The sequence below is a fragment of the Zingiber officinale genome, chromosome 4A (assembly GCF_018446385.1).
Source record: "Zingiber officinale cultivar Zhangliang chromosome 4A, Zo_v1.1, whole genome shotgun sequence".
In the NCBI taxonomy this organism is placed as follows: domain Eukaryota; kingdom Viridiplantae; phylum Streptophyta; class Magnoliopsida; order Zingiberales; family Zingiberaceae; genus Zingiber; species Zingiber officinale.
In genome coordinates this window covers 45990628-46014887 of record NC_055992.1, presented here as the reverse complement: position 1 = coordinate 46014887, position 24260 = coordinate 45990628, and positions in this window count along the sequence as shown.

The window sequence follows — 24260 nt, the reverse complement described above, 5'->3', positions numbered from 1 at the left end:
CAAAGATAACAAGAAAGACCCAAGCAGGAAGATGTTCGGGTAGTCTGTGAGTATCCAAAGGTATTTCCAGAAGGGCTACCTGGACTACCTCCCAACAGAGAAGTGGAGTCAATTTCAAAAGCTCCATACCGAATGTCTCCAGCAGAGCTGAAAGAACTACAAGAACAATTTCAGGAGTTACTTGACAAGGGTTTCATCTGCCCTAGTCATTCACCCCGGGAAACTCCAGAGTTGTTCGTTAAGAAGAAAGACGGATCCATGCTAATGTGCATAGATTTTAGAGCACTGAGCAAAGTAGCAGTTAGGGACATGTACCCTCATTCCAGAATAGATGATCCATATGATCAACTAAAAAGGGCAATAGTGTTCTCTAAAATAGATCTATGCTCTGGGTATCATCAGTTGGAAGTGAAAGAAAGTGATACACCCAGAAGAGTTTCCAGGACCAGATCTGGACACTACGAGTTTATAGTCATGCCTTTTGATGTGACTAATGCACCAGCGGTTTTCATGGACCTGATGAACAGAGTGTTCAGAGAATACCTTGACAAATTTGGCATTGTGTTCATCGACAACATTCTAATCTATTCCAGAACCCCAGAGGAGCATGACACGCACTTGAGAATAGTTCTGCAGACCCTTCAACAAAAGCAGCTCTATGCTAAATTCTCAAAGTGCGAATTCTGGTTGTAGCAGGTAGCGTTTCTAGGACACATCGTTTCTAGAGAATGCATACAAGTAGATCCAGCCAAAGTAGAAGCGGTCAGCAATTGGAAGAGACCCAAGAATGCCAGGGAGATCAGAAGCTTCCTTGGTTTAGCTGGGTACTACAGGAAATTCGTGGAAGACTTTTCCAGAATAGCCTCTCCACTTACAGCCCTCACCAGAAAGAACAAGAAGTTTGAATGGTCAGATAAATGTGAGCAGAGTTTCCAAGAGCTAAAGAAGAGACTGAGCAGTGCTCCCATTCTGACAGTTCCAGAGAGTGACAAGAGTTTTGACATCTACAGTGATGCTTCCTAGATGGGCCTAGGAGCTGTACTCATGCAAGAAGAAAAAGTTATAATTTATGTTTCAAGACAACTCAAAGATTATGAGAAGAACTACCCCACTCATGATCTTGAGCTGACATCTGTGGTCTTTGCACTGAAACTCTGGCGACATTACCTGTATGGAGTCTAGTGCAGAATCTTCACAGACCATCAGAGTCTTAAGTACTTCTTCACTCAGAAGGACTTAAACATGAGACAACGTAGGTGGCTTAAGTTAGTCAATGATTATGACTGTGAAATCCTCTACCATCCATGCAAAGCTAATAAAGTGGTAGATGCACTAAGCAGAAAATCCAGTGCATCCCTGATGTCTTTGACATCATTAGCCCTACCACTGCAGAAGAAGTTGTCAGATTTTGGAATGGAAATTATTTATGGGCAACTCTCTACATTGACCTTAGAGTTTACCTTGCTTGAGGATATACAGAAGAAGCAAAGTGAAGATCCAGATATCCAAAAGATCAAGCAAGGGATATAAGAAGAAGGAAATTCAGAATTTCGAGTATCAGACAGTGGAATTCTTTATCAAGGAAGTCGCCTGTGTGTTCCCAATGATGAAGAGCTAAGAAAGAAAATTTTAGAAGAAGCTCATAGTACACCTTATTCCATGCATCCTGATTCTACCAAGATGTATTAAGACGTGAAACAGAGATTCTGGTGGTCTGGACTCAAAAGGGATGTAGCTAAATATGTCAGTACCTGCCTGACATGTCAGAGGGTCAAAGCAGAACACCAGAGACCAGGAGGAGTTCTACAGCCTCTTCCTATACTAGAGTGGAAGTGGGAAGACATATCCATGGACTTCATAACAGGTCTCCCAAGAACCACAAATGGATATGATGCGATATGGGTGATAGTGGACAGATTGACTAAGTCTGCTCATTTTCTAGCCATCAAGGTGTCCCACTCTACAGAGCAGTTGGCACAGCTGTATGTTAAAGAGATTATCAGACTGCACGGAGTTCCTAAATCTATTGTTTTTGATAGAGATGAGTGCTTCACCTCTCACTTTTGGGAGTGTGTTCAGACTGCACTAGGCACCAAACTCAAGTTCAGCACAGCCTTCCATCCTTAGAGTGATGGACAGACAGAGCGAGTAAATCAGATTCTAGAAGATATGCTCAGAGCTTGTGCACTAGATTTCAAAGGAAGTTGGTGCAAGTATCTATGCTTAGCTGAATTTGCCTACAACAATAGCTATCAGGCCACCATCAAGATGACACCTTATGAGGCACTATATGACAGGAAGTGCAGATCACCCATATGCTGGCAAGAAGCAGGAGAGAGAAAAGAAATGGAAGTAGAACTGGGCATTCAGACAGAACTGATAGATGAGACTACTCAGGCTATCTAGAAGATCAGACAGAGGATAGAGATTGCCCAGAATAGACAAGAGAATTATGTTGACACATGTCGTAGGCTACTTGAATTCCAAGTAGGGGATTCAGTCTTTCTCAAGGTCGCTCCTATGAAGGGAGTGATGAGATTTGGCAAGAAGGGCAAATTAAGTTCTCGTTATGAAGGACCTTACCTGATCACAGAAAGGATTGAGAAAGTAGCTTACAAGCTGGACTTACCACAAGACATGTCAGCAATATATAATGTATTTCATGTCTCCATGCTAAAGAAGTGTCTTCACGACCCCAGCCAAGTGATTCAGCCTCAGACAGTGCAGATCCAAGAGGATCTTAGCTACGAGAGTAGACCTACACAGATAGTGGACAGAGCAGTCAAGAGATTAAGAAATAAAGAAGTGCCACTAGTGAAGGTTATCTGGCAGAACCAGAAGCACGAGGAAGTCACTTGGGAGCGGGAGGACAGTATAAGAGAGAAATATCCAGAGCTATTCTAAGTTCGAGGACGAACTTTTTATAAGGTATGGGGGATTGTAACCACCCAATTTTCCCTGTTTCAAGTTCTAAAAGTCCATAAAAATATTTGGAAATACTTTTAAAATATTCTAGAGATTTTTAGGAATTTTTAGAGTATTTTTACGTAATTTTTGGAGGTCATTTAGTATGTTACAAAAAGAAAGAAGTTTTGACCAAAAAATGTTGAAGGTGAGACTCGAACCCATGACCTCCGGCCGAACTTGACCTAACCAGACGCAGCCAACCAACTGGGCTGCGCTCATTTTGTTAACCAAGTATGAGGAGAAAGAGATTTAAGATGTAGCAATAATGGAAATAACCCTAAGTATAAGGATTGGATTTCTTTTCCCTAAACCTATTTTTCTTTCTCCCGAAACCTCTCCTTTCTAACTCGCGACAGCGCCAACCCTTCTCGGCGAAAATCGCAGCACGCACCTAGGCGACTCCGGCGGCCGATGAGCTTCCTCCTCCGCGGAGTCTTCACAAGTCTGAGCTTCTCTCGGCAAGGAGAGCGCGCGGGCACAAGAAGAGGCCGAGAGTTGCAAGTTTCCAAACCCTAGAACCTTCTTCCTCCTTCGGTTAGGGGCTCATCCGAACCCTAGGTCTTCCTCTGGTTGTAAGTCCTAGAATAGCGAGGTGAGTTGCTACTCACCTGTAGTAGGATAGCTCCGCGACATTGATCTTCTTTTCCTTTTGATTTCGGAATTTGGTTTCACTCCTTTTCATCCACAGCTTGCTCCTATGTTTTGGATTGAGTTTGAGCCGAATTTATGCTTGCTAGGGATTTAATTCTTTTTGTGTTTCGGATCATGTTGCACAGAATCTGTATGTTAGAAGGTTAAGGGTATATTTAAGATTCTTTTTCCTTCTTCCTTGCATATATATACTGTAACATGCTTAAGGGTCTTGTTGCTGCCGTGAGTTTCCAAGAGAAGAACAGGAAAAGGATTAAGTAAGTGGAGTGTTTTGCTCTTATTGGTTTCTTCCGTGGCACTAAACAGGGAAATGGACTATGGTTTCGAGTTGTTTTGAAGTAGAGTTGAAGAATTCTGTTGCTTATGTTGTGAACATGTTTGCAAAGATTTTAGTTACAGCAGTACTTTCTGGTTGGTTTGTGCCGGGGAACAGAACAAGAAGAACAAGCATGTTTTGGATCCATATTAGTTATAGACCTTTTATTGAATTGTTAGAGCATGAAATGTTGTAGATTTATAGCTCTTATTGGATTTTCTTCTTGCTGCAATTAAAAGAACATCTTTGAAATTAGCATATCAATCTTAAACTTCTTTGTTACCTTAATTAGAATCTCAGCCTTAGCATCCTAGTTTTATTTGCATTTCTGCAAGCATGAACAACTCTGTTTAGAGCTTAGAACAACTTCTCTTTAATCGCATATTCGCAAGAAAGAACAATTTCATTTAGGGCCTAGAACAACCTTTCTTTATTTACATTTCTATTTGTGTAGCAATAGATGTATATGAACAGATCTTCTAGTTTTAAGTTGCATTCTTTTGCCCTATCTTACAGCCTGTTTAGGAAGCTCAAAGTTGCTTTCTTTTGCTCTATTTTAAAGCATGATTAGTAAGTTCAAAGTTGCTTTCTTTTGCTCTATTTTAAAGCATGATTAGTAAGTTCAAAGTTGCTTTCTTTTGCTCTATTTTATAGCATGATTAGTAAGTTCAGATTCGCTTTCCTTTGCTTTGTTTTATAACATGCTTAGAGAGTTCAGATCTGCTTCCCTTATGTTATTTTTATATAGCATGCTTGGTTGGTTGTAATCCTACACTTGATAGATATATTTACAGGATTCTAATAAGCTCTAATCAAGGAGTATGAGAAGTATGAGTAAAGAAAATAAAGAAAAAGGCCAAGGCCTTAAGTAGGTCCCAAAGTCAAGACTTTAGGGATTTTAGCACTCAAGGTGCTTATTAAAATGCCAAGGCATTTAAAGAAGTAATTAAGATAATAAGTATTTTACTTTTAAGAAGAGGCTAGTACCCGACTTCCAAGGTTGTCGTTAAACAAATCCAGGTGTCCAATTCCAAGGTCTTGGTCCTGGTAGACCAAGGTCTGCTCTTTTAGGATTGGCGGCTCGCTACCCCAACCTATTAGGGAACGCGCATAAGATGGAACTGAGCCTGGGCCTAAGAGAAGTTGATTATTATTTTCAAGTATTAAAGTTTAAATTTTAAATAAGTGAAATAAAAGAATAAGTTTAGAGTAAATGAAGTAAGTTTCACTTTGTTTTAAAGATCAACAAGTTTAGCTTTCTTTTATGCTAGCAGCTTTTACATGTTTAGTTTCTTACATGTTATTTATTTGCTAGTTGATGAGCATGTTTAGCTTTATATGTTAGCTTTTCAGTTAGTTGATTTCTTTGCTATTTATGAGCATGAGTAGCTTTACATGTTAGCATTCCAATTAGTTTGCTTTCTTTATTAGTTTATGAGCATGATTAGCTACACATGTTTAGTATATCAGTTAGTTGATTTCTTTGCTATTTATGAGCATGAGTAGCTATACATGTTATCTTTTCTTTTAGTTGATTTCTTTGCTATTTATGAGCATGAGTAGTTTTACATGTTAGCATTCAGTTTTAGCATGTTTTTATTTATATTCGTGCATGTCGAGTTTTTGTGAGTAGATAGCGCTCACTAAGCTTTATGCTTATAGACTGCAGTTTCTCCTACTGTAGATAAAGGAAAGGAAAAGATTTAGTATGCAAGGCGACAAGGTGGTGGTGATGAAGGTGTGTGATGGCTGGACTATGGGGAGATCAAGAGTTTATTTAGGAATTGTTAAGACTTTTCTGTTTAGAGTTCTTTTAGTTTTCTTTAAATGTTATTATGAGTTAAGATTGTAATTAAGTTTATTCCACATTTGTAGCTTGTTATGTCTATTGTTGGAGTTATATACTTGTTTACCATTGCTAGAATAGTTTCCTTTGAGTTAGTGTTATTTTTATTTACTGCGTGGTTGTGAAAATATATGTTCCAGCCGCCTGTGGCTGAGTATAGTTTGTTTGTATTGTTGATTTGGTCACCGGTACAGGGGAGACTCTGCCGAAATTTTTCGGTAGGGATTTCTCATAGTTAAGTAGCGTACCGGTTAAGTAGAGTTAGTAGAGAAGTAACGGTCACTATTAGAGAGTAGTAGTAGTAGTAAGAAGGGTGGTCGTTACACCTTGGTCCTTTTTCTTTCTTTTCTTTATCTTTCTTATACTTTTCTTAAACCCAAAATACTATTAGGGTATTTTTCCATATGCATCTATAAGTGAAATCAACTAGATAACACACAATCATGCATATTTAAGGAAAATCTAAAGGCTTGTTCTATAATGCTATCCATAAACTATCTATTAGCAAATCTGCACTACTAAAGAAACTAAATACTTAAAACAAACCTACTTTACAATGCTTAACAAAATTCTGTACTGCAATGCAACAGAAATCTGCATTTCAATGTTAACTAAAAATCTGCACACTAATGCTTAATAAAAATCTGCACTAAAATTCTCACATGGCAATTATAAACCTAGAATTTCAGATTCTAGTAACCGGCTGAGACCAAATGAAATCCTTGATATTGCCACATCCAAATACTTTAATTCTGAACATCAATCATGCCATTAAACTTATGGTCAGAAAGGAATCCTCAGTATAAAATCTATATTGATCAACATATAAATCCCTTTTCTCATCTTCTAAAATCTAAACTAAACTTCTACTCTGAACTTACTACTTGCATATCTAAATTACTCATATACTTCTCACCTGTTAAATTCATTACCTCAATTCAAATCATCTTTAGTTTAATACATGATACTCACCAAAACAACATATTACATATGCTCATCTTCACTCCTTCATCCACACTTCTGCACTAAAGAGATTACACTACCTACATCATCATAAAATAAATCATAATCACTGCCGGATCAACCTCCAATTAGCCTAATAAACCAATACTTAATCCAAGTCATTCTATGTTCATTGCCTAATAACAGAACCAAGGGAAACTAAAATCTTAAAGATAAATCTACTATATACTTGGAATAAAAGGCAGTTCGGGTTTTGTACAGCAGCAAAGAAAACTAACTTGAAACGGAATTAGCACTTGCTTAACCTGCAAATTAAAAGGGTTGTTTTAAGCTTCAAGTAAAGCTGTTCAGGCCGGCAGAAATACAAAGAAAGAAAGGCCGTTCTAAGCTCTAAATAGAGCCGTTCATGCTTGCTGTAAACACAAATTCTGCACTATACTACTATACCACTAAATAAAAATCTCAATAGCAACTTAGCCTTAATTCTGCATATTAAATTAACTGAAAACTGCATACTATGCTAATCCAAACTGCGCTATGAGCCTAACGAATCTGCACTTGAATGTTAACTAAAATCTACTCTACTTAATAAAAATCTAGATGCTACATTCAAGCTAAACAACTTTCGGCCGAATTCTCCTAAGACTAGGCTGTTCATGTCCGGTTAATTGCAAATCAGCTAAAGACCTACAATTAATGTGAACTTTCAGATCTCATACCCACAACAATTGAAAGATTTAGAGAAGACTTCATACAGATTATTCTCATGGTATCACTTAACTGTTTATTTAAAATTCAAATAACAATAGGTAACTATGGAATAGCAATTTCTAAGGCATCGCAAAATTCCCATCTCTATGAATAAATCACAATAGCAAGCCCTTTAATCACTTCAATTCTGTCTCAACCATCCTAACATTAAATTCCGAACAGCATGCTTTAACAAGAGAAATCTAACTACAAATTTTGAGATATTACTGTGGTCTTCTAATCTATTCACGCTCTATACTTCGTCTAAAAACTAAATCTATTTAAGGTCACAAGCAACCAGAGAAACAAAATGCTATACATAGCTATTCAACACTAAAAATCTGTTAAAGCTTGATACTCAAGTAAAGCTTATACTTTTATAGAGCGACAGAGATCTTTACACATGTTACAACATGATCTAAACTAATTTACTAAACCATAAGCTCAAACCGAAAACTAAATCTATAGATTGGAAACCTAAATTTGAATTTTGAACAAGTAGTAGGGTAACAAGGAAAAACATAAGGGTTGTTCAAACCGGAATCTAAACCTGCAGAATGAAAATCCAAATCTGAATTTAAATGCTCTATACTAAACCTGAACCTTAATGCCACGCCAGGGAAACATAAAAGAAGTTCCGGCTGTACATGTTTATCAGATCAACCTGAAGTAAACCCAAACGGACAGAAAATAAACTAGAGACTAACAACTAGCAATAAGCTTCCAGAGGATGATCATCTTCATTACTTAACACAAGACCAACCCAAATTAGGCTTGCTAAAAACTTAAAACATAAACCTCTACAAAGCTGATTCATGACTTGAACCTTTATAATCAAACCTATATAGAACTCATTCACAGCTTATGCCTTAATGGAGCAACAAAATTCGAAGACTATAATCACAACTCCACCTTGATCCGAGCATGCTTCAAAAAACTACATCCAAAACTACAATCCGTTCCCTTATTCAGAACCACGGCAGAAAACACACAAACAACTTCACAGCATACTAGATAAGGAAGAAAAACCAAATATGAAACCTTAACTCACGGCAGAAAATTCTAAAGCTACAAACTTTACCAAAATCAAAGAATGAATTTGAGAGCTACCCTTACCGCAGGTGAGTAAGCGACTTACCATGATTCTTGAATTCAAACCGAAGGAGAAAACCTCTAGGGTTCGCAGAGAAAACTTTAAATTTCAACCCTTCCTCGTGCCCACGAGCTCTCTTCAACGAGGAGACCTCGAATCTGTGAAGAACCGACGGAGAGAAGTGCTCGCCGGCCACTGGAGACGAAGCCCTAGCTTCTTTTTTGCCCGAGAAGGAATCAGCGCCGCGCACGCGTGAAGCAGAGAGGAAGGCTTCGAGAGAGGAAATTTTAGGTTTTAGGAAAAAGATTTAAATCTTATACTTAAGGTTATTTTCGTTTCAAACTATAGCTTAAATAAAATTTTTCTCCTTCTTTAATAACAAAGTCTGCTGGCGCAGTTGGTTGGCTGTGTTCCACTTAAAACTTTGCTGCGGTCGGAGGTCTTCGGGTCGAGCCTCGGCGCGGCCCTTTTTCTGCAACTTTTTATTTCTATTATCTATAACCACTACTTAAATTTATTTCGTTCTCTATTTGTTCACAAAACAGCCACGGAACAACTAGTTAGCCGGTTTTAACCGAAGCCACAGATCTCGACTTCGATCCCTTAGCCGCGCCCTTTATTTTCCAATTTATTTTAAATGTTCCAATTACAACTTAAATAAATTCGCTTCCCTTCTTAATAACAAAACAACCGTAGACCAGTTGGTTGGCTGGATTCGGTTAAGACCTCGTTCGGGTCTGAGGTCTTGGGTTCAAAACCCAGCTTTAACACTTTTATTATTTTTTTTTAACTTCTTTCTCTTGGTAAAAATACCAAACGAATTCCAAAAATTGCGTAAAAATACTCTAAAAATTCTTAAAAATCTCTAGAATTTTTCTATAGCATTTTTAAATATATTTGAATTATTTTTTTAGGGCTCAAAATGAGGAAATCTGGGTCGTTACATTTTGTCTCTTTTATAGACGATTATTCAAGATATGGATACATTTACATAATGCGCCACAAGTCTGAGTGCTTTGATAAGTTCAAAGAGTACAAGGTTGATGTGGAGAAACGTCTAGGTAAAAGTATCAAGACACTACGGTCTGATCGTGGTGGCGAATAGCTCTTAGGAGAGTTTAGGAATTACTTATCAGAGGCCGGGATTCAATGCCAATTATCCGCACCTGGTACACCCCAACAGAATGGTGTGACAGAACGAAGGAATAAGACTCTTATGAAGATTGTTAGATCGATGATGAGTTATTCAGAATTACCAAATTCATTTTGGGGATACGCTCTAGAAACAGCAGCGCACATTCTGAACTTAGTACCTTCTAAATCAGTATCTTCTACTCCCACAGAATTATGGAATGGGCGGAAGCCCAGTCTAAGACATATTCGGATTTGGGGTAGTCCAGCACATGTGCTAAAACAAGATGCTGATAAGTTAGAATCTCGTACAGAAGTTCGTATGTTTGTGGGGTATCCCTGAGGAACGAAAGGCAGTTTATTTTATAGTCCTAAAGACCAGAAGGTCATTGTTAGCACCAATGCCCAGTTTTTAGAAGAAGACTATATAATGGATCACAAGCCCAGTAGTAAAATTGTTCTAGAAGAACTTAGAGAGGACACGTCTACTTCAATACCAACAGTACAAGATGAAGTACCACAAGAGACTGCAACACATGTCACACATGATACACAACCACAGACGGCGCCTCGTCGTAGTGGGAGGGTTGTAAGGCAACCCAAGAGATTCATGTTTTTGGGTGAGTCTTCAGACTTGATCCCAGGCAAATATGAACCAGATCCCCGGACATATGATGAAGCACTCCAAGATATAGATGCAGTATCTTGGCAAAAGGCAATGAATTCTGAAATAGAATCTATATCTATGTATTCTAATAAGGTCTGGGAGCTTGTAGAACCACCTGATGGTGTAAAAGTCATTGGATGCAAGTGGATCTATAAAAGGAAAAGAGGGATAGATGGGAAGGTAAAAACCTTCAAAGCAAGGCTTGTTGCGAAGGGGTACACTCAGAAAGAGGGAATCGATTATGAGGTGACCTTTTAACCGGTAGCTATGCTTAAGTCTATCCGGATACTCTTATCCATTGTCGCTCATATGGATTATGAGATTTGGCAAATGGATGTCAAGACAGCTTTCCTTAATGGAAGTCTTGAAGAAAACATCCATATGAAGCAACCAGAAGGGTTCATTGAAAAGGACAAAGAGCATCTAGTGTGCAAGCTTAATCGGTCCATTTATGGACTGAAGCAAGCTTCAAGATCTTGGAACATCCGGTTTAATGAAGTAATCCAGTCATTTTGATTTATTCAGTGTCCGGATGAGTCTTGTGTATACAAGAAGTGTAACGGAAACATGGTGGTTTTTCTTGGATTATACGTAGATGATATTTTGTTAATTGGCAACAATGTCAAGGTATTATCAGACGTAAGGGTATGGTTGTTCAAACAATTTGATATGAAGGACTTAGGAGAATGTGCACACATCCTTGGGATCAAAGTTATAAGGGATCGCAAGAAAAGAATGTTGTGCCTATCCCAAGCTTTATATATAGATACAATCCTTGCTCGTTTTAGCATACAAAACTCCAAGAAAAGTTTCTTACCTTTTAGGCATGGAGTAGCCTTATCTAAAGAGATGTCTCTAAAAACATCAAAGGAGATTGAGGACATGAAGGCAGTTCCTTATGCTTCGGCTGTAGGAAGCCTTATGTATGCAATGTTGTGTACGAGACCTGATATTTGTTTTACCATGGGCATGGTTAGCAGATATCAAAGTAACCCTGGACAAGGACATTGGACTGCAGTAAAGCATATATTAAAGTACTTGAGAAGGACTAGAGATTATATGCTAGTTTACCAAGTAGACGATTTACTCCCTGTGGGTTACACAGATTCGGACTTCCAATCAGATAGGGACAACAGTTAGTCTACATCAGGCTATGTGTTTACTTTAGGAGGTGGAGCCATTGCATGGAGGAGTGTTAAGCAGAAATGCGTCTCAGACTCAACCATGGAAGCTGAGTATGTGGCAGCCTCTGAGGCAGCCAAAGAAGCTGTATGGCTCAGGAACTTTCTAATGGACTTAGATGTGATTCCTGGTTTGCCCACGATCATCACAATTTATTGTGATAATAGTGGAGCAGTTGCAAACTCGAAGGAACCACGAGCCCATAAGGCAAGTAAATATATAGAGTGCAAGTACCACCTGATACGAGACATTGTCAAGCGAGGAGAAGTTGTCGTCGCCAAGATAGCATCAACAGATAACCTGGCAGATCCTTTCACTAAGGCCCTTCCGGCGAAAGCTTTTGATCGGCATGTGGAGGGGATGGGAATCAGAGTATGGCAACAGATATGGCAGCTTAGACTTTTAGTATAAGAGGGAGATTGTTGGAGTGTATACTTAAAAGTTTAGCTTTTGTACACATTTATTTTAAAATAAAGAATCACATTGGTCAAATGTTTACATTTATTTGTTAAATGTAATTGTTCAATTAATTTATATAGTAGATAACATGGAGTGTGGAGTCACACTTAGAAGATCATGTTGTCAGTTCTCTATAAATTATAAACAGTTGCTCACGACTAAGATGGAAAGGAACAAACTATCAGAATAGTCGTAGTGTAATTAAGTATTAGTTTATCATGACTAATAAATTACACTGATACACTTTAAGTGTATTGAGTAGGATCATTTAGGTAAGTTCTTTTTGTACTGACTAAGTAAAAAAACTAGACCTTAGTTATTGTGGAAGTATGTGCTCTTAATCCTAATATAATAACAAGCATGTATATTTAATATTTATTTCTTTGACTTATCAAAGGGTGACGTTTAGCTCGATAAATCAATATGCCCGATAAGTTGGGAAATGATATTACTTATAGTATGTGTTGTTGATTATAGAAGGAATTTGTGTCCTAGTTATCTAGGTTGAGAATGTCCCCAAGAGGAGCTCATAAGGATTGCCATGTTAAACCCTGTAGGTGGACCTAGTCCAACATGACAATAAAGTTGAGTGGTACTACTCTTGGAGCTAGATATTAATTATGTAACGACCCAATTTTCCCCATTAGGAGTCTTAAACATTCTTAAAAATATTTATAAAAATTCTAGAAAAATTCTAGAGATTTTTATAAATTTTTAGAGTATTTTTATGGAATTTTTGGAGGTCGTTTGGTATTTTTACCAAAAGAAAGAAGTTGTGACAAAAAAATGTCCAAGTCGTGGCTCGAACCGGCAACCCCTGTCCCAAGCAAAACCCGACTAACCAACTGGGCAGTAACACCCACTAAGCTTTTAAGATAAATAAGAGAATGATGAATTTTTCCTTAGAAAATAATAAGAAGTAAGTTGAAGCAAAATGAAATAAAGTGAAATAAAAAGAAGAGGAGGTCAAGGATTGAACCTTGAACCTCTTATACTATAATAGATAGAATTAATTAGTAGAAACCAATTGAGATAGAGAGAAGATATTGATAGCAAGGAAAGGGAATGCATGATAAAGATAGGAGTAAAGATCTAAGAAGAGAAAGCAAGAAAAGAGCAAGAGAAAGGCAATTTGCCTTCCTCCCTTCCTCTCTCTTTTCCCTCTCTTGCCGTGACCTTAAATGAAGAATGAAGGGGATTCATTCCCCCTTGTTTCATCATGAATGATGAGAATAAATTAGAAAATAAAATAAATAAAATAAAATAGAAAAAAAAAGGCTAAGGGAGAAGGAAAGCAAAAACCAAGTTTGCTACCTCTTCCACCTTAACATAAAAGAGAATATGTAAAGGGAAAATTTTATTTTCTCTCATTTTTCTCATTCTCCCTCTCCCTCACCGAAACCTCAGTCCCCTCTCCTCCATCTTCGGCCCCAAGCCAAGGTTTTCTCCTAAGAAAGCCTAAGATACAAGGAGGACTTAGCAAGGGAATCAAGGGAAGGGAACAAGAAGAAGAGGCTACTTCTTCCATCATCACACCTTAGATCCACAAGAAAAAAGGATGTAAGCTTCCCCTCACCTATGGTACAAGGCTTTTTATGTGATTTTCAGATTTTATGAGGATTAGAAAACCTAGAATAGAATTTAAGAAAATTCGGCCAAAGAAGAGTTTCAAATCTAGGAAGGTTTAAACAAGTCCTTATTTCGTGATATTTTTCTATGCTATGTAGGAAGGTTTTCCTTCATGTTTTTATACCTATATGATGCTTGGTCAGAGGAGTACCTAACCCTAGAATTTTGGCCAAAAATGTTTTAAAGAGGTTAGGGAAATCATTGTTTAACCAAACTAGTACAAGATTCCCTCCATGAATTACTAAGGTTCTTTTATTGGTTTTTCTTGCTTGAAAGTTACTTGGAACCAAAGGAAATCCCCTCACATGTTTCGGCCAAGAAAAGAGCTTAGGGTTAGGAAGACCTTTAAAATTTAAGTAACCATGTTTATATGATAGAATATAGAGTTCTCTTAAAGAATTGTATGTTGAATATTGCTAGAAATTCATGAACTCTTCATTAAGATTTTCGGCCATGTTAAGATGGATAGCTTAGGAAAGCTTAACCAAAATTTTAACATGCTCAAGACCTCTGTGATATTAAGATATGAACGTGGTTTAATGCTCTCATGGTTAATTAGGTTGTAGAGAATTTAGTTACATGATATATGACTTGTAAGGTCACAAGGGTCCTAGCTTGTTTATGAACCAAATTTATATATGATGTTCTTAGTAACTTTTTCCATGAAACTTACTTAGGTTTTCCATGCTTTAGGCCACTTAAAACCTAGTTTAGAGAATGGTAGGTTTCAGCCATGAGGAAAAATAAAAGAAAAAGGAAAGAAACCTAGGAAGCCTAAGACACAATGCACATGTATGTTTATTATGCTTGTCTTTATACATGCTATGAAACTTGTATGACTTCCTATGCTTTTAGGCTATTTGAAGCAAAGTTAACCACTGATGGCTCTCGGCCAAGTAGGGTTTAAATGACCTAGAGGCCTTAGAATTGAAACCAATTGTGTTAAAAATGCTTCTTATGGAAATATGATAATGTGTTGATTGTGTCACATGCTTGTATAATTTTCCATGACCTAAATGGACCATTGTAGGTCTCGGCCATGAAGGGATAGATGCCCTAGAAACCCTAGAACAAATTTAAATATGCTCATGGCACTCTACATGAAATATGATAAGTAGAAAGCCAAAGTTCTCATGCTATATGTTGCTTAATGACCTAAAATGAGGCTAGGGTAAGTTTCGGCCATACCTATTGTATGATGTCTTATTATGAATTTATACATGATGTTAGTTCAAGTTCACATGCTTGTATACTTGTTTTTAGCCCTAAGGAATACTTGTTAAAAGTTTGGCCATGACATATGTTAAGGGCTTGAAGAACTTAGTAACTAGCTCAAATGTGCTTACTATGTTACTTGGAAAAAAATGCTATAAATATGGTTTAAGGTTTCCATGCTTTCATGACATTTGAGACCTTGTTTCACACCTAATAGGGTTCGGCCACATGAGCTTAGGGACTTGGAGAACTTAGAAACCAAGTTAATCATGCTTATAATGCTTCCTATGAAATTGATGTGATGATAATTTAGGTTCCACATGCTTGGAGGTTGTTTTTACCTAAATTGAGATCTAAGGGGGTTCGGCCATGATAAGAACCCAAGGGATTAGGAAGCTTAGAACCCAAGTTAACTATGTTACCATGTTTCTTATGTTAGTATAATCACATGATACACCCTTATGCTTAAACATGTATGCTTGTGATTTATACTTTCCATGATATGATATGTGCTTAGAAATATGCATGCTTTGATGATATGTTATGTGCTTAGAATATGCATGCTTTTATGATATGCCATGTGGATAGAAATATGCATGCTTTGATGATATGATATGTGCTTAAAATATGCATGCTTTCATGATATGCTATGTGGATAGAAATATGCATGCTTTGATGATATGCTATGTGCCTAAAATATGCATGCTCTCATGATATGCTATGTGGTGAAAATATGCATGCTTTTATGACATGATGTATGCCTAAGTGATGCATACTTTTTATGATATGATGTATGCCTAAGTGATGCATACTTTTTATGACATGATGTATGCCTAAGTAATGCATACTTTTTATGATATGATGTATGCCTAAGTGATGCATACTTTTATGACATAATGTATGCCTAAGTGATGCATACTTCTATGATATGCTATGTGACTAAATGATGCATTTTTATACATGCTACTTTACTTTGTAAGGCTTGTACCAAGGGTGGACTCCTAATCAGTCCCTAGGCCTTGGCTGTGTGATCCGGGCTAGTAAAAATAAAGGGATGGGCTCCTTAGTACGCCCCTAGGCCTTGCTGTGTGATCTAGGCTAGTAAGGGATGGGCTCCTTAGTACGCCCCTAGGTCTATGGCTGTGTGATCCTGACCTAGTTCCTAGTATGATTCAAGACTTGCTACCTTGGATATACTTAGGACGCGCGCATCTATGTTATCTATGTATGGTACATACCGGGGCCCTGAATATGTTGATATTACGTTCAAGTATATATGTAAGAAGAAATGGTTTTAAAGATCATGAGACATACACATGTTTTTCGGATACATATTTTCAAAATCATATTGCATATACCTTATGATCATGTTGTGATGATGCTATGATTTATGATATGCCATGATTAGATATGATTATGTTATGTTTCATGCTATGCTTGATATGCCATGCTACCTTATGATGAAGCTATGATATTCCATGATTAGATATGATTATGTTTTGTATCATGCTATGCTTTAAGAGATGATGTGCCATGATTAGATATGATTTTGTTATGTTGCATGATATGCTTAAAGAGTATGATATGTTATGCCATGACTAGTTGAGATCATGTTATGTTGAGATATTCTTTGATCATGTGACGATTTTCAGTTTTAGTGAGTAGGAAAGGAACTTACTGAGCCATGAGTGTTCACAGCTTACTTTCCTTGTACCACAGATAAAGGAAAAAGCTGGAAGTGCTAAAGGAGCAGCAGGAGAGGCAAGGAGATGTGTGTGGCTATGGCTAGGCAACCAAATAAGAACCTGCTTTAAGAACTTTTAAGAATTACGCTTTGGTTTCATAAATTGTAGTACTAAATGGGTGACTTGATGTTATGTTTCTATTTATCTTGTTATCATGTTATGGAAACCATATTAGTGTAGTTCGGGTATGCAACAAAAGAAAAGTTTTATTAATCTAAGAAAAATTATTTTAAGTCTTCCGCTGTAATATGTACGTAGAGTATCGTAGCCCCGTCCCTTAGGGTTAGCAGGGAGGGCGGGCGTTACAGGTTGGTATCAGAGCCAAGTTTTTGCCAGCTCACTACACACACATCAAGCCTCCGACCTGCCGCTCCAAGTAAGAATGTTTATGCTTAAATTTCTTGTTATATGCTTATGCTTAGTTTCATGTTATATGACTTATGCTTTATTTATTTTTCTTCCTTGTTATATTGCCTATGCTTTATTTTCTTTGCTATATTGCTTATGCTTTATTTCCTTATGTTATATTGTTTGTCACTCTATTCCTTATTTTTCCTTATGTTGTTTATGCTTTAGTTTCATGTTTTGCTTGTTTATGTTTGATGCTTTATTCCATGCTTTTAGTTATAATTTAGATTAGGATTACCTATTGGTAGCTTAGGAATAATACCAGAACAAATAGATAGAAACAAAACAGTACGTTAGATGGGCTAAAAACGATAACCACTTACACTAGTATGTTTGTCCTTATTTAGATAAACATGGTTAGGACACGCAATGCCTGAACCGGAGGGACAGTGACTCCACCAGACCTGACGCAGGTAGTCGCAGACCTCCAGCATCAAATCGTGGAGCAACAACAGCTGATCACTACCTTAATGGGTCAGCAAGGCAACCCAGTTACCCCACCGGCAAATCAGAATGCACTACCGGTTATACCTGTAGCCGCGCCAGTGCCCCGGCAGCTCCTACTCCGATGGTCCGACAAGAGGCCTATCTGATTCAGTGGCAAAGGCTCAAGCCGGAAGCATTCTCGGGAAACTGTGAACCATGGAATGCACAAGCCTGGCTCAAGACCGTGGAAAGCATAATGGAACTACTGGATTGGCCTGAACACGAGAAGGTCAAATGCGCGTCGTTCTGCCTTACCGGAGATGCCCGGATGTGGTGGGACAGAGTAAAGGCGAAAGACAAATAAACCAAATGCAGTGGACGGATTTTGAGACAGAGTTTTTAGAGGAATTCTTTCACATGTAAGTGACCAACAAGCACTATGATGAGTTCACTGAGTTCCGGCAAGGTGATCTGTCAGTTAATGAAGCCGTCAAGAGGTTCAACCGCCTAGCACGATTGTGCCCAGAACTGATCCGTACTGAAAAAGAAAGGGTCCGATTAATGTTAAAGATGCTCTGACCCGAGATAGCCCTGAACGTAGCCGGCGGAGTTAATAGACCGCAGACTGCAGAGGAGCTAGTCAGCAGTGCCCTAATTACCGAGCACTACCAGAAAGCAATGAACAAGGGCATGAACCAAGCACTGACCGGAGGACAAAAAAAATCGCACAATACCAGAACCGACTGGAAAGGAAACTCAAGTGGAAAGAGGAAACAGTGGAATAAAACAAAAGGAGGTCCGGCCAACAAGCAGACCAAGTACCCTCAGTGTGCCACATGTGGGAAGATGCATTCTGGAGTATGTCTCCTAAATACCAGAAAGTGCTATAACTGCGGAAAGGAAGGCCATCTAGCGAGAAATTGCCCAACTCAACCTCAGGCACCACCTCCGCAGAACTTTCAGAACAGGAGTGCCCCCTCACAGCTTCACCAGATGCAAGCTGCCATAGAAGGGACTTCAATCAGCCAAGGAAGATTGGAAGCCCCTCCCGCTATGACGAACGCCAGGGTCTACTCTCTTACCAAGGAGGACGTGGTGAATGTGTATAGACTACCGAGCGCTGAATAATGTGACGATCAAGAACCGGTACCCACTCCCACAGATCGATGACCTGTTCGATCAACTGAAGGGTGCGACCGTTTTCTCAAAGATAGACCTACGATCCAGTTATCATCAAGTGAAGGTGAAACCAGATGATATACCAAAAAAAAAAAAAATAGCATTTCGAACCTGATATGGACACTATGAGTTCATAGTTATGCCTTTCGGAGTAACCAACGCTCCTGCAGTATTTATGGATCTGATGAATCGGATATTTACGGCATATCTTGATAAATTTGTAATCGTCTTTATTGACGATATACTTATCTACTCGAGAACCCCAGAAGAACATGCTGAACACCTGAATACTGTGCTACAAATCCTTCAAGAGAAACAACTATATGCCAAATTCTCCAAATGTGAGTTTTGGCTTGACCGGGTAATATTCCTAGGACATGTTTTCTCCAAAGATGGAGTTATGGTGGATCCAAGTAAAATCGAAGCTGTAAATAACTGGAACAGACCAAGGAATGCCAGCGAAGTCAGGAGTTTTCTCGGACTAGCAGGCTATTACAGGAAATTCATAGAGAATTTCTCCAAAATTGCAGCCCCTATGACAGCCCTCACCAAGAAAAATATAAAGTATGAATGGACAAAAACTTGCGAGAAGAGTTTTGCGGAATTAAAAAGAAGACTAACCAGTGCTCCGATTCTTACTCTCCCGGAAACCCACAGAGGCTTCGATATGTACAGCGATGCTTCCATCACAGGACTTGGAGCTGTACTCATGCAAGATGGCAAGGTCATTGCCTACGCTTCTAGACAACTTAAAGAGCATGAGAAGAATTACCTCATTCACGACTTAGAACTAGCAGCCGTGGTCTTCGCTCTCAAAATATGGAGACATTATTTATATGGAGCTCAGTGTAAGATTTATACCGACCATCAGAGTCTGAAATATTTCTTCACGCAAAAAGACCTGAATATGAGGCAACGCCGATGGCTCGAGCTAGTTAAAGATTACGACTGCGAGATTCTTTATCACCCAGGAAAGGCGAACAAAGTAACTGATGCACTCAGCCGGAAGTTCAATGCCACCTGATGTAACTATTTTAAAGTTCGAGGATGAACTTTTTATGAGGTACGGGGTACTGTAACACCCACTAAGCTTTTAAGATAAATAAGAGAATGATGAATTTTGCCTTAGAAAATAATAAGAAGTAAGTTGAAGCAAAATGAAATAAAGTGAAATAAAAAGAAGAGGAGGTCAAGGATTGAACCTTGAACCTCTTATACTATAATAGATAGAATTAATTAGTAGAAACCAATTGGGATAGAGAGAAGATATTGATAGTAAGGAAAGGGAATGCATGATAAAGATAGGAGTAAAGATCTAAGAAGAGAAAGCAAGAAAAGAGCAAGAGAAAGGCAATTTGCCTTCCTCCCTTCCTCTCTCTTTTCCCTCTCTTGCCGTGACCTTAAATGAAGAATGAAGGGGATTCATTCCCCCTTGTTTCATCATGAATGATGAGAATAAATTAGAAAATAAAATAAATAAAAGAAAATAGAAAAAAAAAGGCTAAGGGAGAAGGAAAGCAAAAACCAAGTTTGCTAACTCTTCCCCCTTAACATAAAAGAGAATATGTAAAGGGAAAATTCTATTTTCTCTCATTTACCAAAAGAAAGAAGTTGTGACAAAAAAATGTCCAAGTCGTGGCTCGAACCGGCAACCCCTGACCCAAGCAAAACCCGACTAACCAACTGGGCTAGCAGTTGTTACTTAATCAAATAAGGGTCGAATTGTACTTAAGCCGTAGTTAGGAAATCGAAATTAATTAAAGTGAAAAAGGGTGCTGCGGGGGAATCGAACCAGCGACTGTTTGATTTGATCAAACACTGCTGACCAGGTGATCCAACGGGAATTTCATAATAAGAAGGAAGCGAAATAGTCTTAAGCTGTAACAGAAGTATTAGGTTATAAAAGAGGTTAAGTTAAGAGAGGAAATTAATTCTCTCGATTCCTCTCCCCTTCTCTCGAGTTCGACGGCGCGACTCTTCTCGGCGAAGACGCAGCGAGAAGCCCAGCGTCTCCGGTGGCCGGTGAGGACCTTTCCTGTGAGATCTTCACGTTCTCAAGACCCCTTCAGCGAGAGGAAGGTGTAGACACAAGAGATCGCCGAGAAAGCAAGACCACCCGAAACCCTAGAGCAGTGGAAGCCTTCTTCTTCGGCTGTAAGTCCAAGAAACCCAAGGTAAGTCGCTTCTCACCTGCAGTAGGATAGTTCCGAGGTCTATTCCTTATTCCTCTCCTTGTTCCCGAAGCTTTTCATGAAACCCTAGGGCTTGTTTGTAGGAGAATTGATAAGCTATTTTTATCTCATAGCATGCCTTAAGAGTTGTATTTATTTTGTTGCTAATTTTTTTGTCAAGCCAGGACAACCCTTATATTTAGCATACGGTTTTGGGATTCCTTATTTCTGTCGTGTATTAACAGTGGTTTTTAGGGCTGCTATATTTTCAGTAGAGCAATATGTAGAAGTTCAAGTTGTGAATCAGTTTTGTAGAGGTTTATGTTTTAAGTTTTCAGCAGGTTTAATTTGGTGATTGTTGAGGTTTTGCGATTTGAACTGTGAAGCTTTGATTTCTTATGGTTTTGTAATCACTGGTTGGTTTCGAATTGGAACGATGAAGTTCTGTTTCTCCTTTGTGCTTCTTAATGCCATGAGTAGATAGGGTTCAGTTGGAGATGTTCTTCTTGTTATTATACTTGTAGTTTAAACACAAATTGCATACTTTAGTTGTCTGGTTTTATACGTGGTGCTAGTTGAAACTAGGGTTGTTATATGTAATTATACACGCTGAAATACATAGTATGTACTGATCTATATTAATTAACAATGATAGATATATCATATAGTTGCCATGCATTTAAATTAATACTTATGAGTAACCACTTCAAGAATTTACCTTGTAAGAATCCTTATGAATTGAGAAGAGATCAGAGAAAGTAATAATCATACGGGTTAAATTATTTTATAGATCTTTTTGTGCCATTAATGGGCACGAACGGCCCTATGTTTAGCATTTTCTGTTTAGACCCTTTTGTACTATCTAGAGGGCACGAACAACCTTTAATCTAAGTACATTGTATTAGTTTTCTTTGCTATTTAACAAACATGATAAGCCCTATTTATTAGCATTGCAGTTTTAGTTTCTTCGCTACTTTAACAAGCATGAACGGCTACTCTCTAAGTGTATGCAGTTTTCCTTTTAAAGAATGCAGATCTTTCTTTCTTTGATTTATTTTTGCTGTAGCATGCCTAAAGACTTCAGATTTGTTTTCCTTTGTTTTAAATCTGTTGTAGCATGTTTGAAGAGGCTAGTATTTTACTTGGACAAGTATAAGAAAGATAAAGAAAAGAAAGAAAAATGCCAAGGCCTTAAGTAGATCCCAAAGTCAAGACTTTAGGGATTTTGGCACACAAGGTGCTTATTAAAATGTCAAGGCATTATATATTAGAAGTATTAAAATATAACAAGTATTTTACTTTTATCAGTGGCACTGTACTGGACTCTCAGTTGTCCTTGGGTTGGGCTCCCATAGTCGTCCCTAGGTTTAGATAACCTAGTATACAAGACTCTCAGTAGTCCTTGGGCTGGGCTCCCATAGTCGGTCCCTAGGTTTAGATAACCTAGTAAACCCTACTAGATTCGGGACCAGCTATCTCGCGTCTAGTTAGGGATGCGCGCATAGTAAGTACAGTTGCCGGGCCCAAGAAGAAGTTGATTATTATTTTGAAGTATTATAAGTATAAGTTTTTGAGCAAACAAAATGAGTTTCACATAAGTATAAAAGTATAAAAGAGTAAGTTTAGAACAAATGAATTAAGTTTCACTTTGATTTAGAATCAGTAAGTTTAGTTTCCTTTTATGCTAGCATGTTATTTAGATTAGATTACTTTTCTTTGCTATTAAAGGAGCATGAGTAGCTTTGCGTGCTTAGCACTTCAGTATGTTTGTTTATTTACTAGTAGATGAGCATGAGTAGTTTTCCCTTTTGAGCATTCAGTTTTTAGTTTTCAGTGTATTCACATGCATATCGAGTTTTTGTGAGTTAGATAGCGCTTACTAAATAAATTTTGCTTATAGATTATACTTCATCTTACTGCAGATACAGGAAAGGAAAAGATATAGAAAGGAAGGCGACAAGGAAGTGTTCGAAGGATGTGTGATGCCAGGACTATGGAAGTCTTGGGACTAGGAAAGAAGTTTTAATTTTAATTTCCTCATTTTAGTTATTGTAAACATTTGAGTTGTATTTTAAGTTTATGTCATTTGAGATTATTCTGTTTAGATTGCATGTAGGATGAGTTCAGTTTAGTAAGTAGATATTTGTGTTTTTGATACTTATTTAACTACGTGGTTGTTTGATAAATGTTCCAGCCGCCTGTGGCTGATGTATACTATGCTTGTATCTTGATTTATGGTCACCGGTACAAGGGAGACTCTGTCGAAATTTTTCGGTAGGGTTTCCATGTGATTTTTAATCATACCGGTTAAGTAGAGTAAGTAGTTAAGTAACGGTCATCCTTAGAGTGTAGTAGTAATAAGAAGGGTGGTCGTTACAAATTAAATGAGTTGTCAGTAACTCACTTAATTAGTTGGCATTCGTAATCTTAAACACAGGGAGACTAACACACTCATGATAAGAAGGTGCCCATAATGTAATTTGGGATTGGTGCGGTAGTGCGGTAATAACTCTCTAGTGGAATGAGTTATTATCGATGAACTTGAGTGGTGTGTTCGGGGCGAGCACGGGATACTCAAGCTCATCGGAAGGACAAAACCAATTTCTCCTCTAGGTCCCTATTGTAGCCTCAATAAAGCCTCAATTCCATCCAAAGAAAAGTCTATCTTGGTGTCCAAGAAGGGGCCGGTTCATTGCTTGGTGACCAAGCAATGGCCGGCCACATATTCTCTAGAAGTGGTCGGCCCTTGCCTTGGGCAAGGGGGCCGACCGTAATATTTAAATTAAGAAGGTTGTTTTTGAATTTTTAAATTTTCTCAGATATTTACAATTTGTAAAAAGAGAGATTTTAAAAATTTATAAAATTTTCCTAAATTAGGCCACAAGGTTTTAAAAGAGAGTTGTAAAATTTATAAAACTTTCTTTTTTAAAAAAAAGGAAATATTATTAGAGATGTTTTAAATTTTAAAACTTGAAAACTTTCCTTTTAATATCCACATTAGAAAAAAAAAGAGTTTGTAAAATTTTATTAGAAGTTTTCTTCTTTAAAATTTTATAAAAAAAATAAAAAATTATTTCTTTCCCTTTTAATAAGTGGCTGACCACCTTGCTTGGTGCCCAAGCAAGGGGCTGGTCAAATAATTAAACATCAACAAATAGTTGTTTAATTAATAAATCATTCTAGGATTGATTAATTAAAAGTAAAGAAAAAGAAAAAATTAAAAGGAAATAGGAATGAGTCTAATTTTTTATAAAACTCTTTCCATAATTTTCCGTTGGGAAACTAATATAAAAAGGGGGGGGGGGAGGGGAGGCCTTGAAAAATATTACAATTGATATTGTGTTGTTGGAGATCATCAAGTGGCCGGCCCCTCTCCCTCTCTTCCCTTTGCTCTCTTTTGCTCCTTTGTGGTGGTGGTGGCCGAATTCTAGAGAAGGAGGAGAAGCTTTCCGGGTGGTGTTC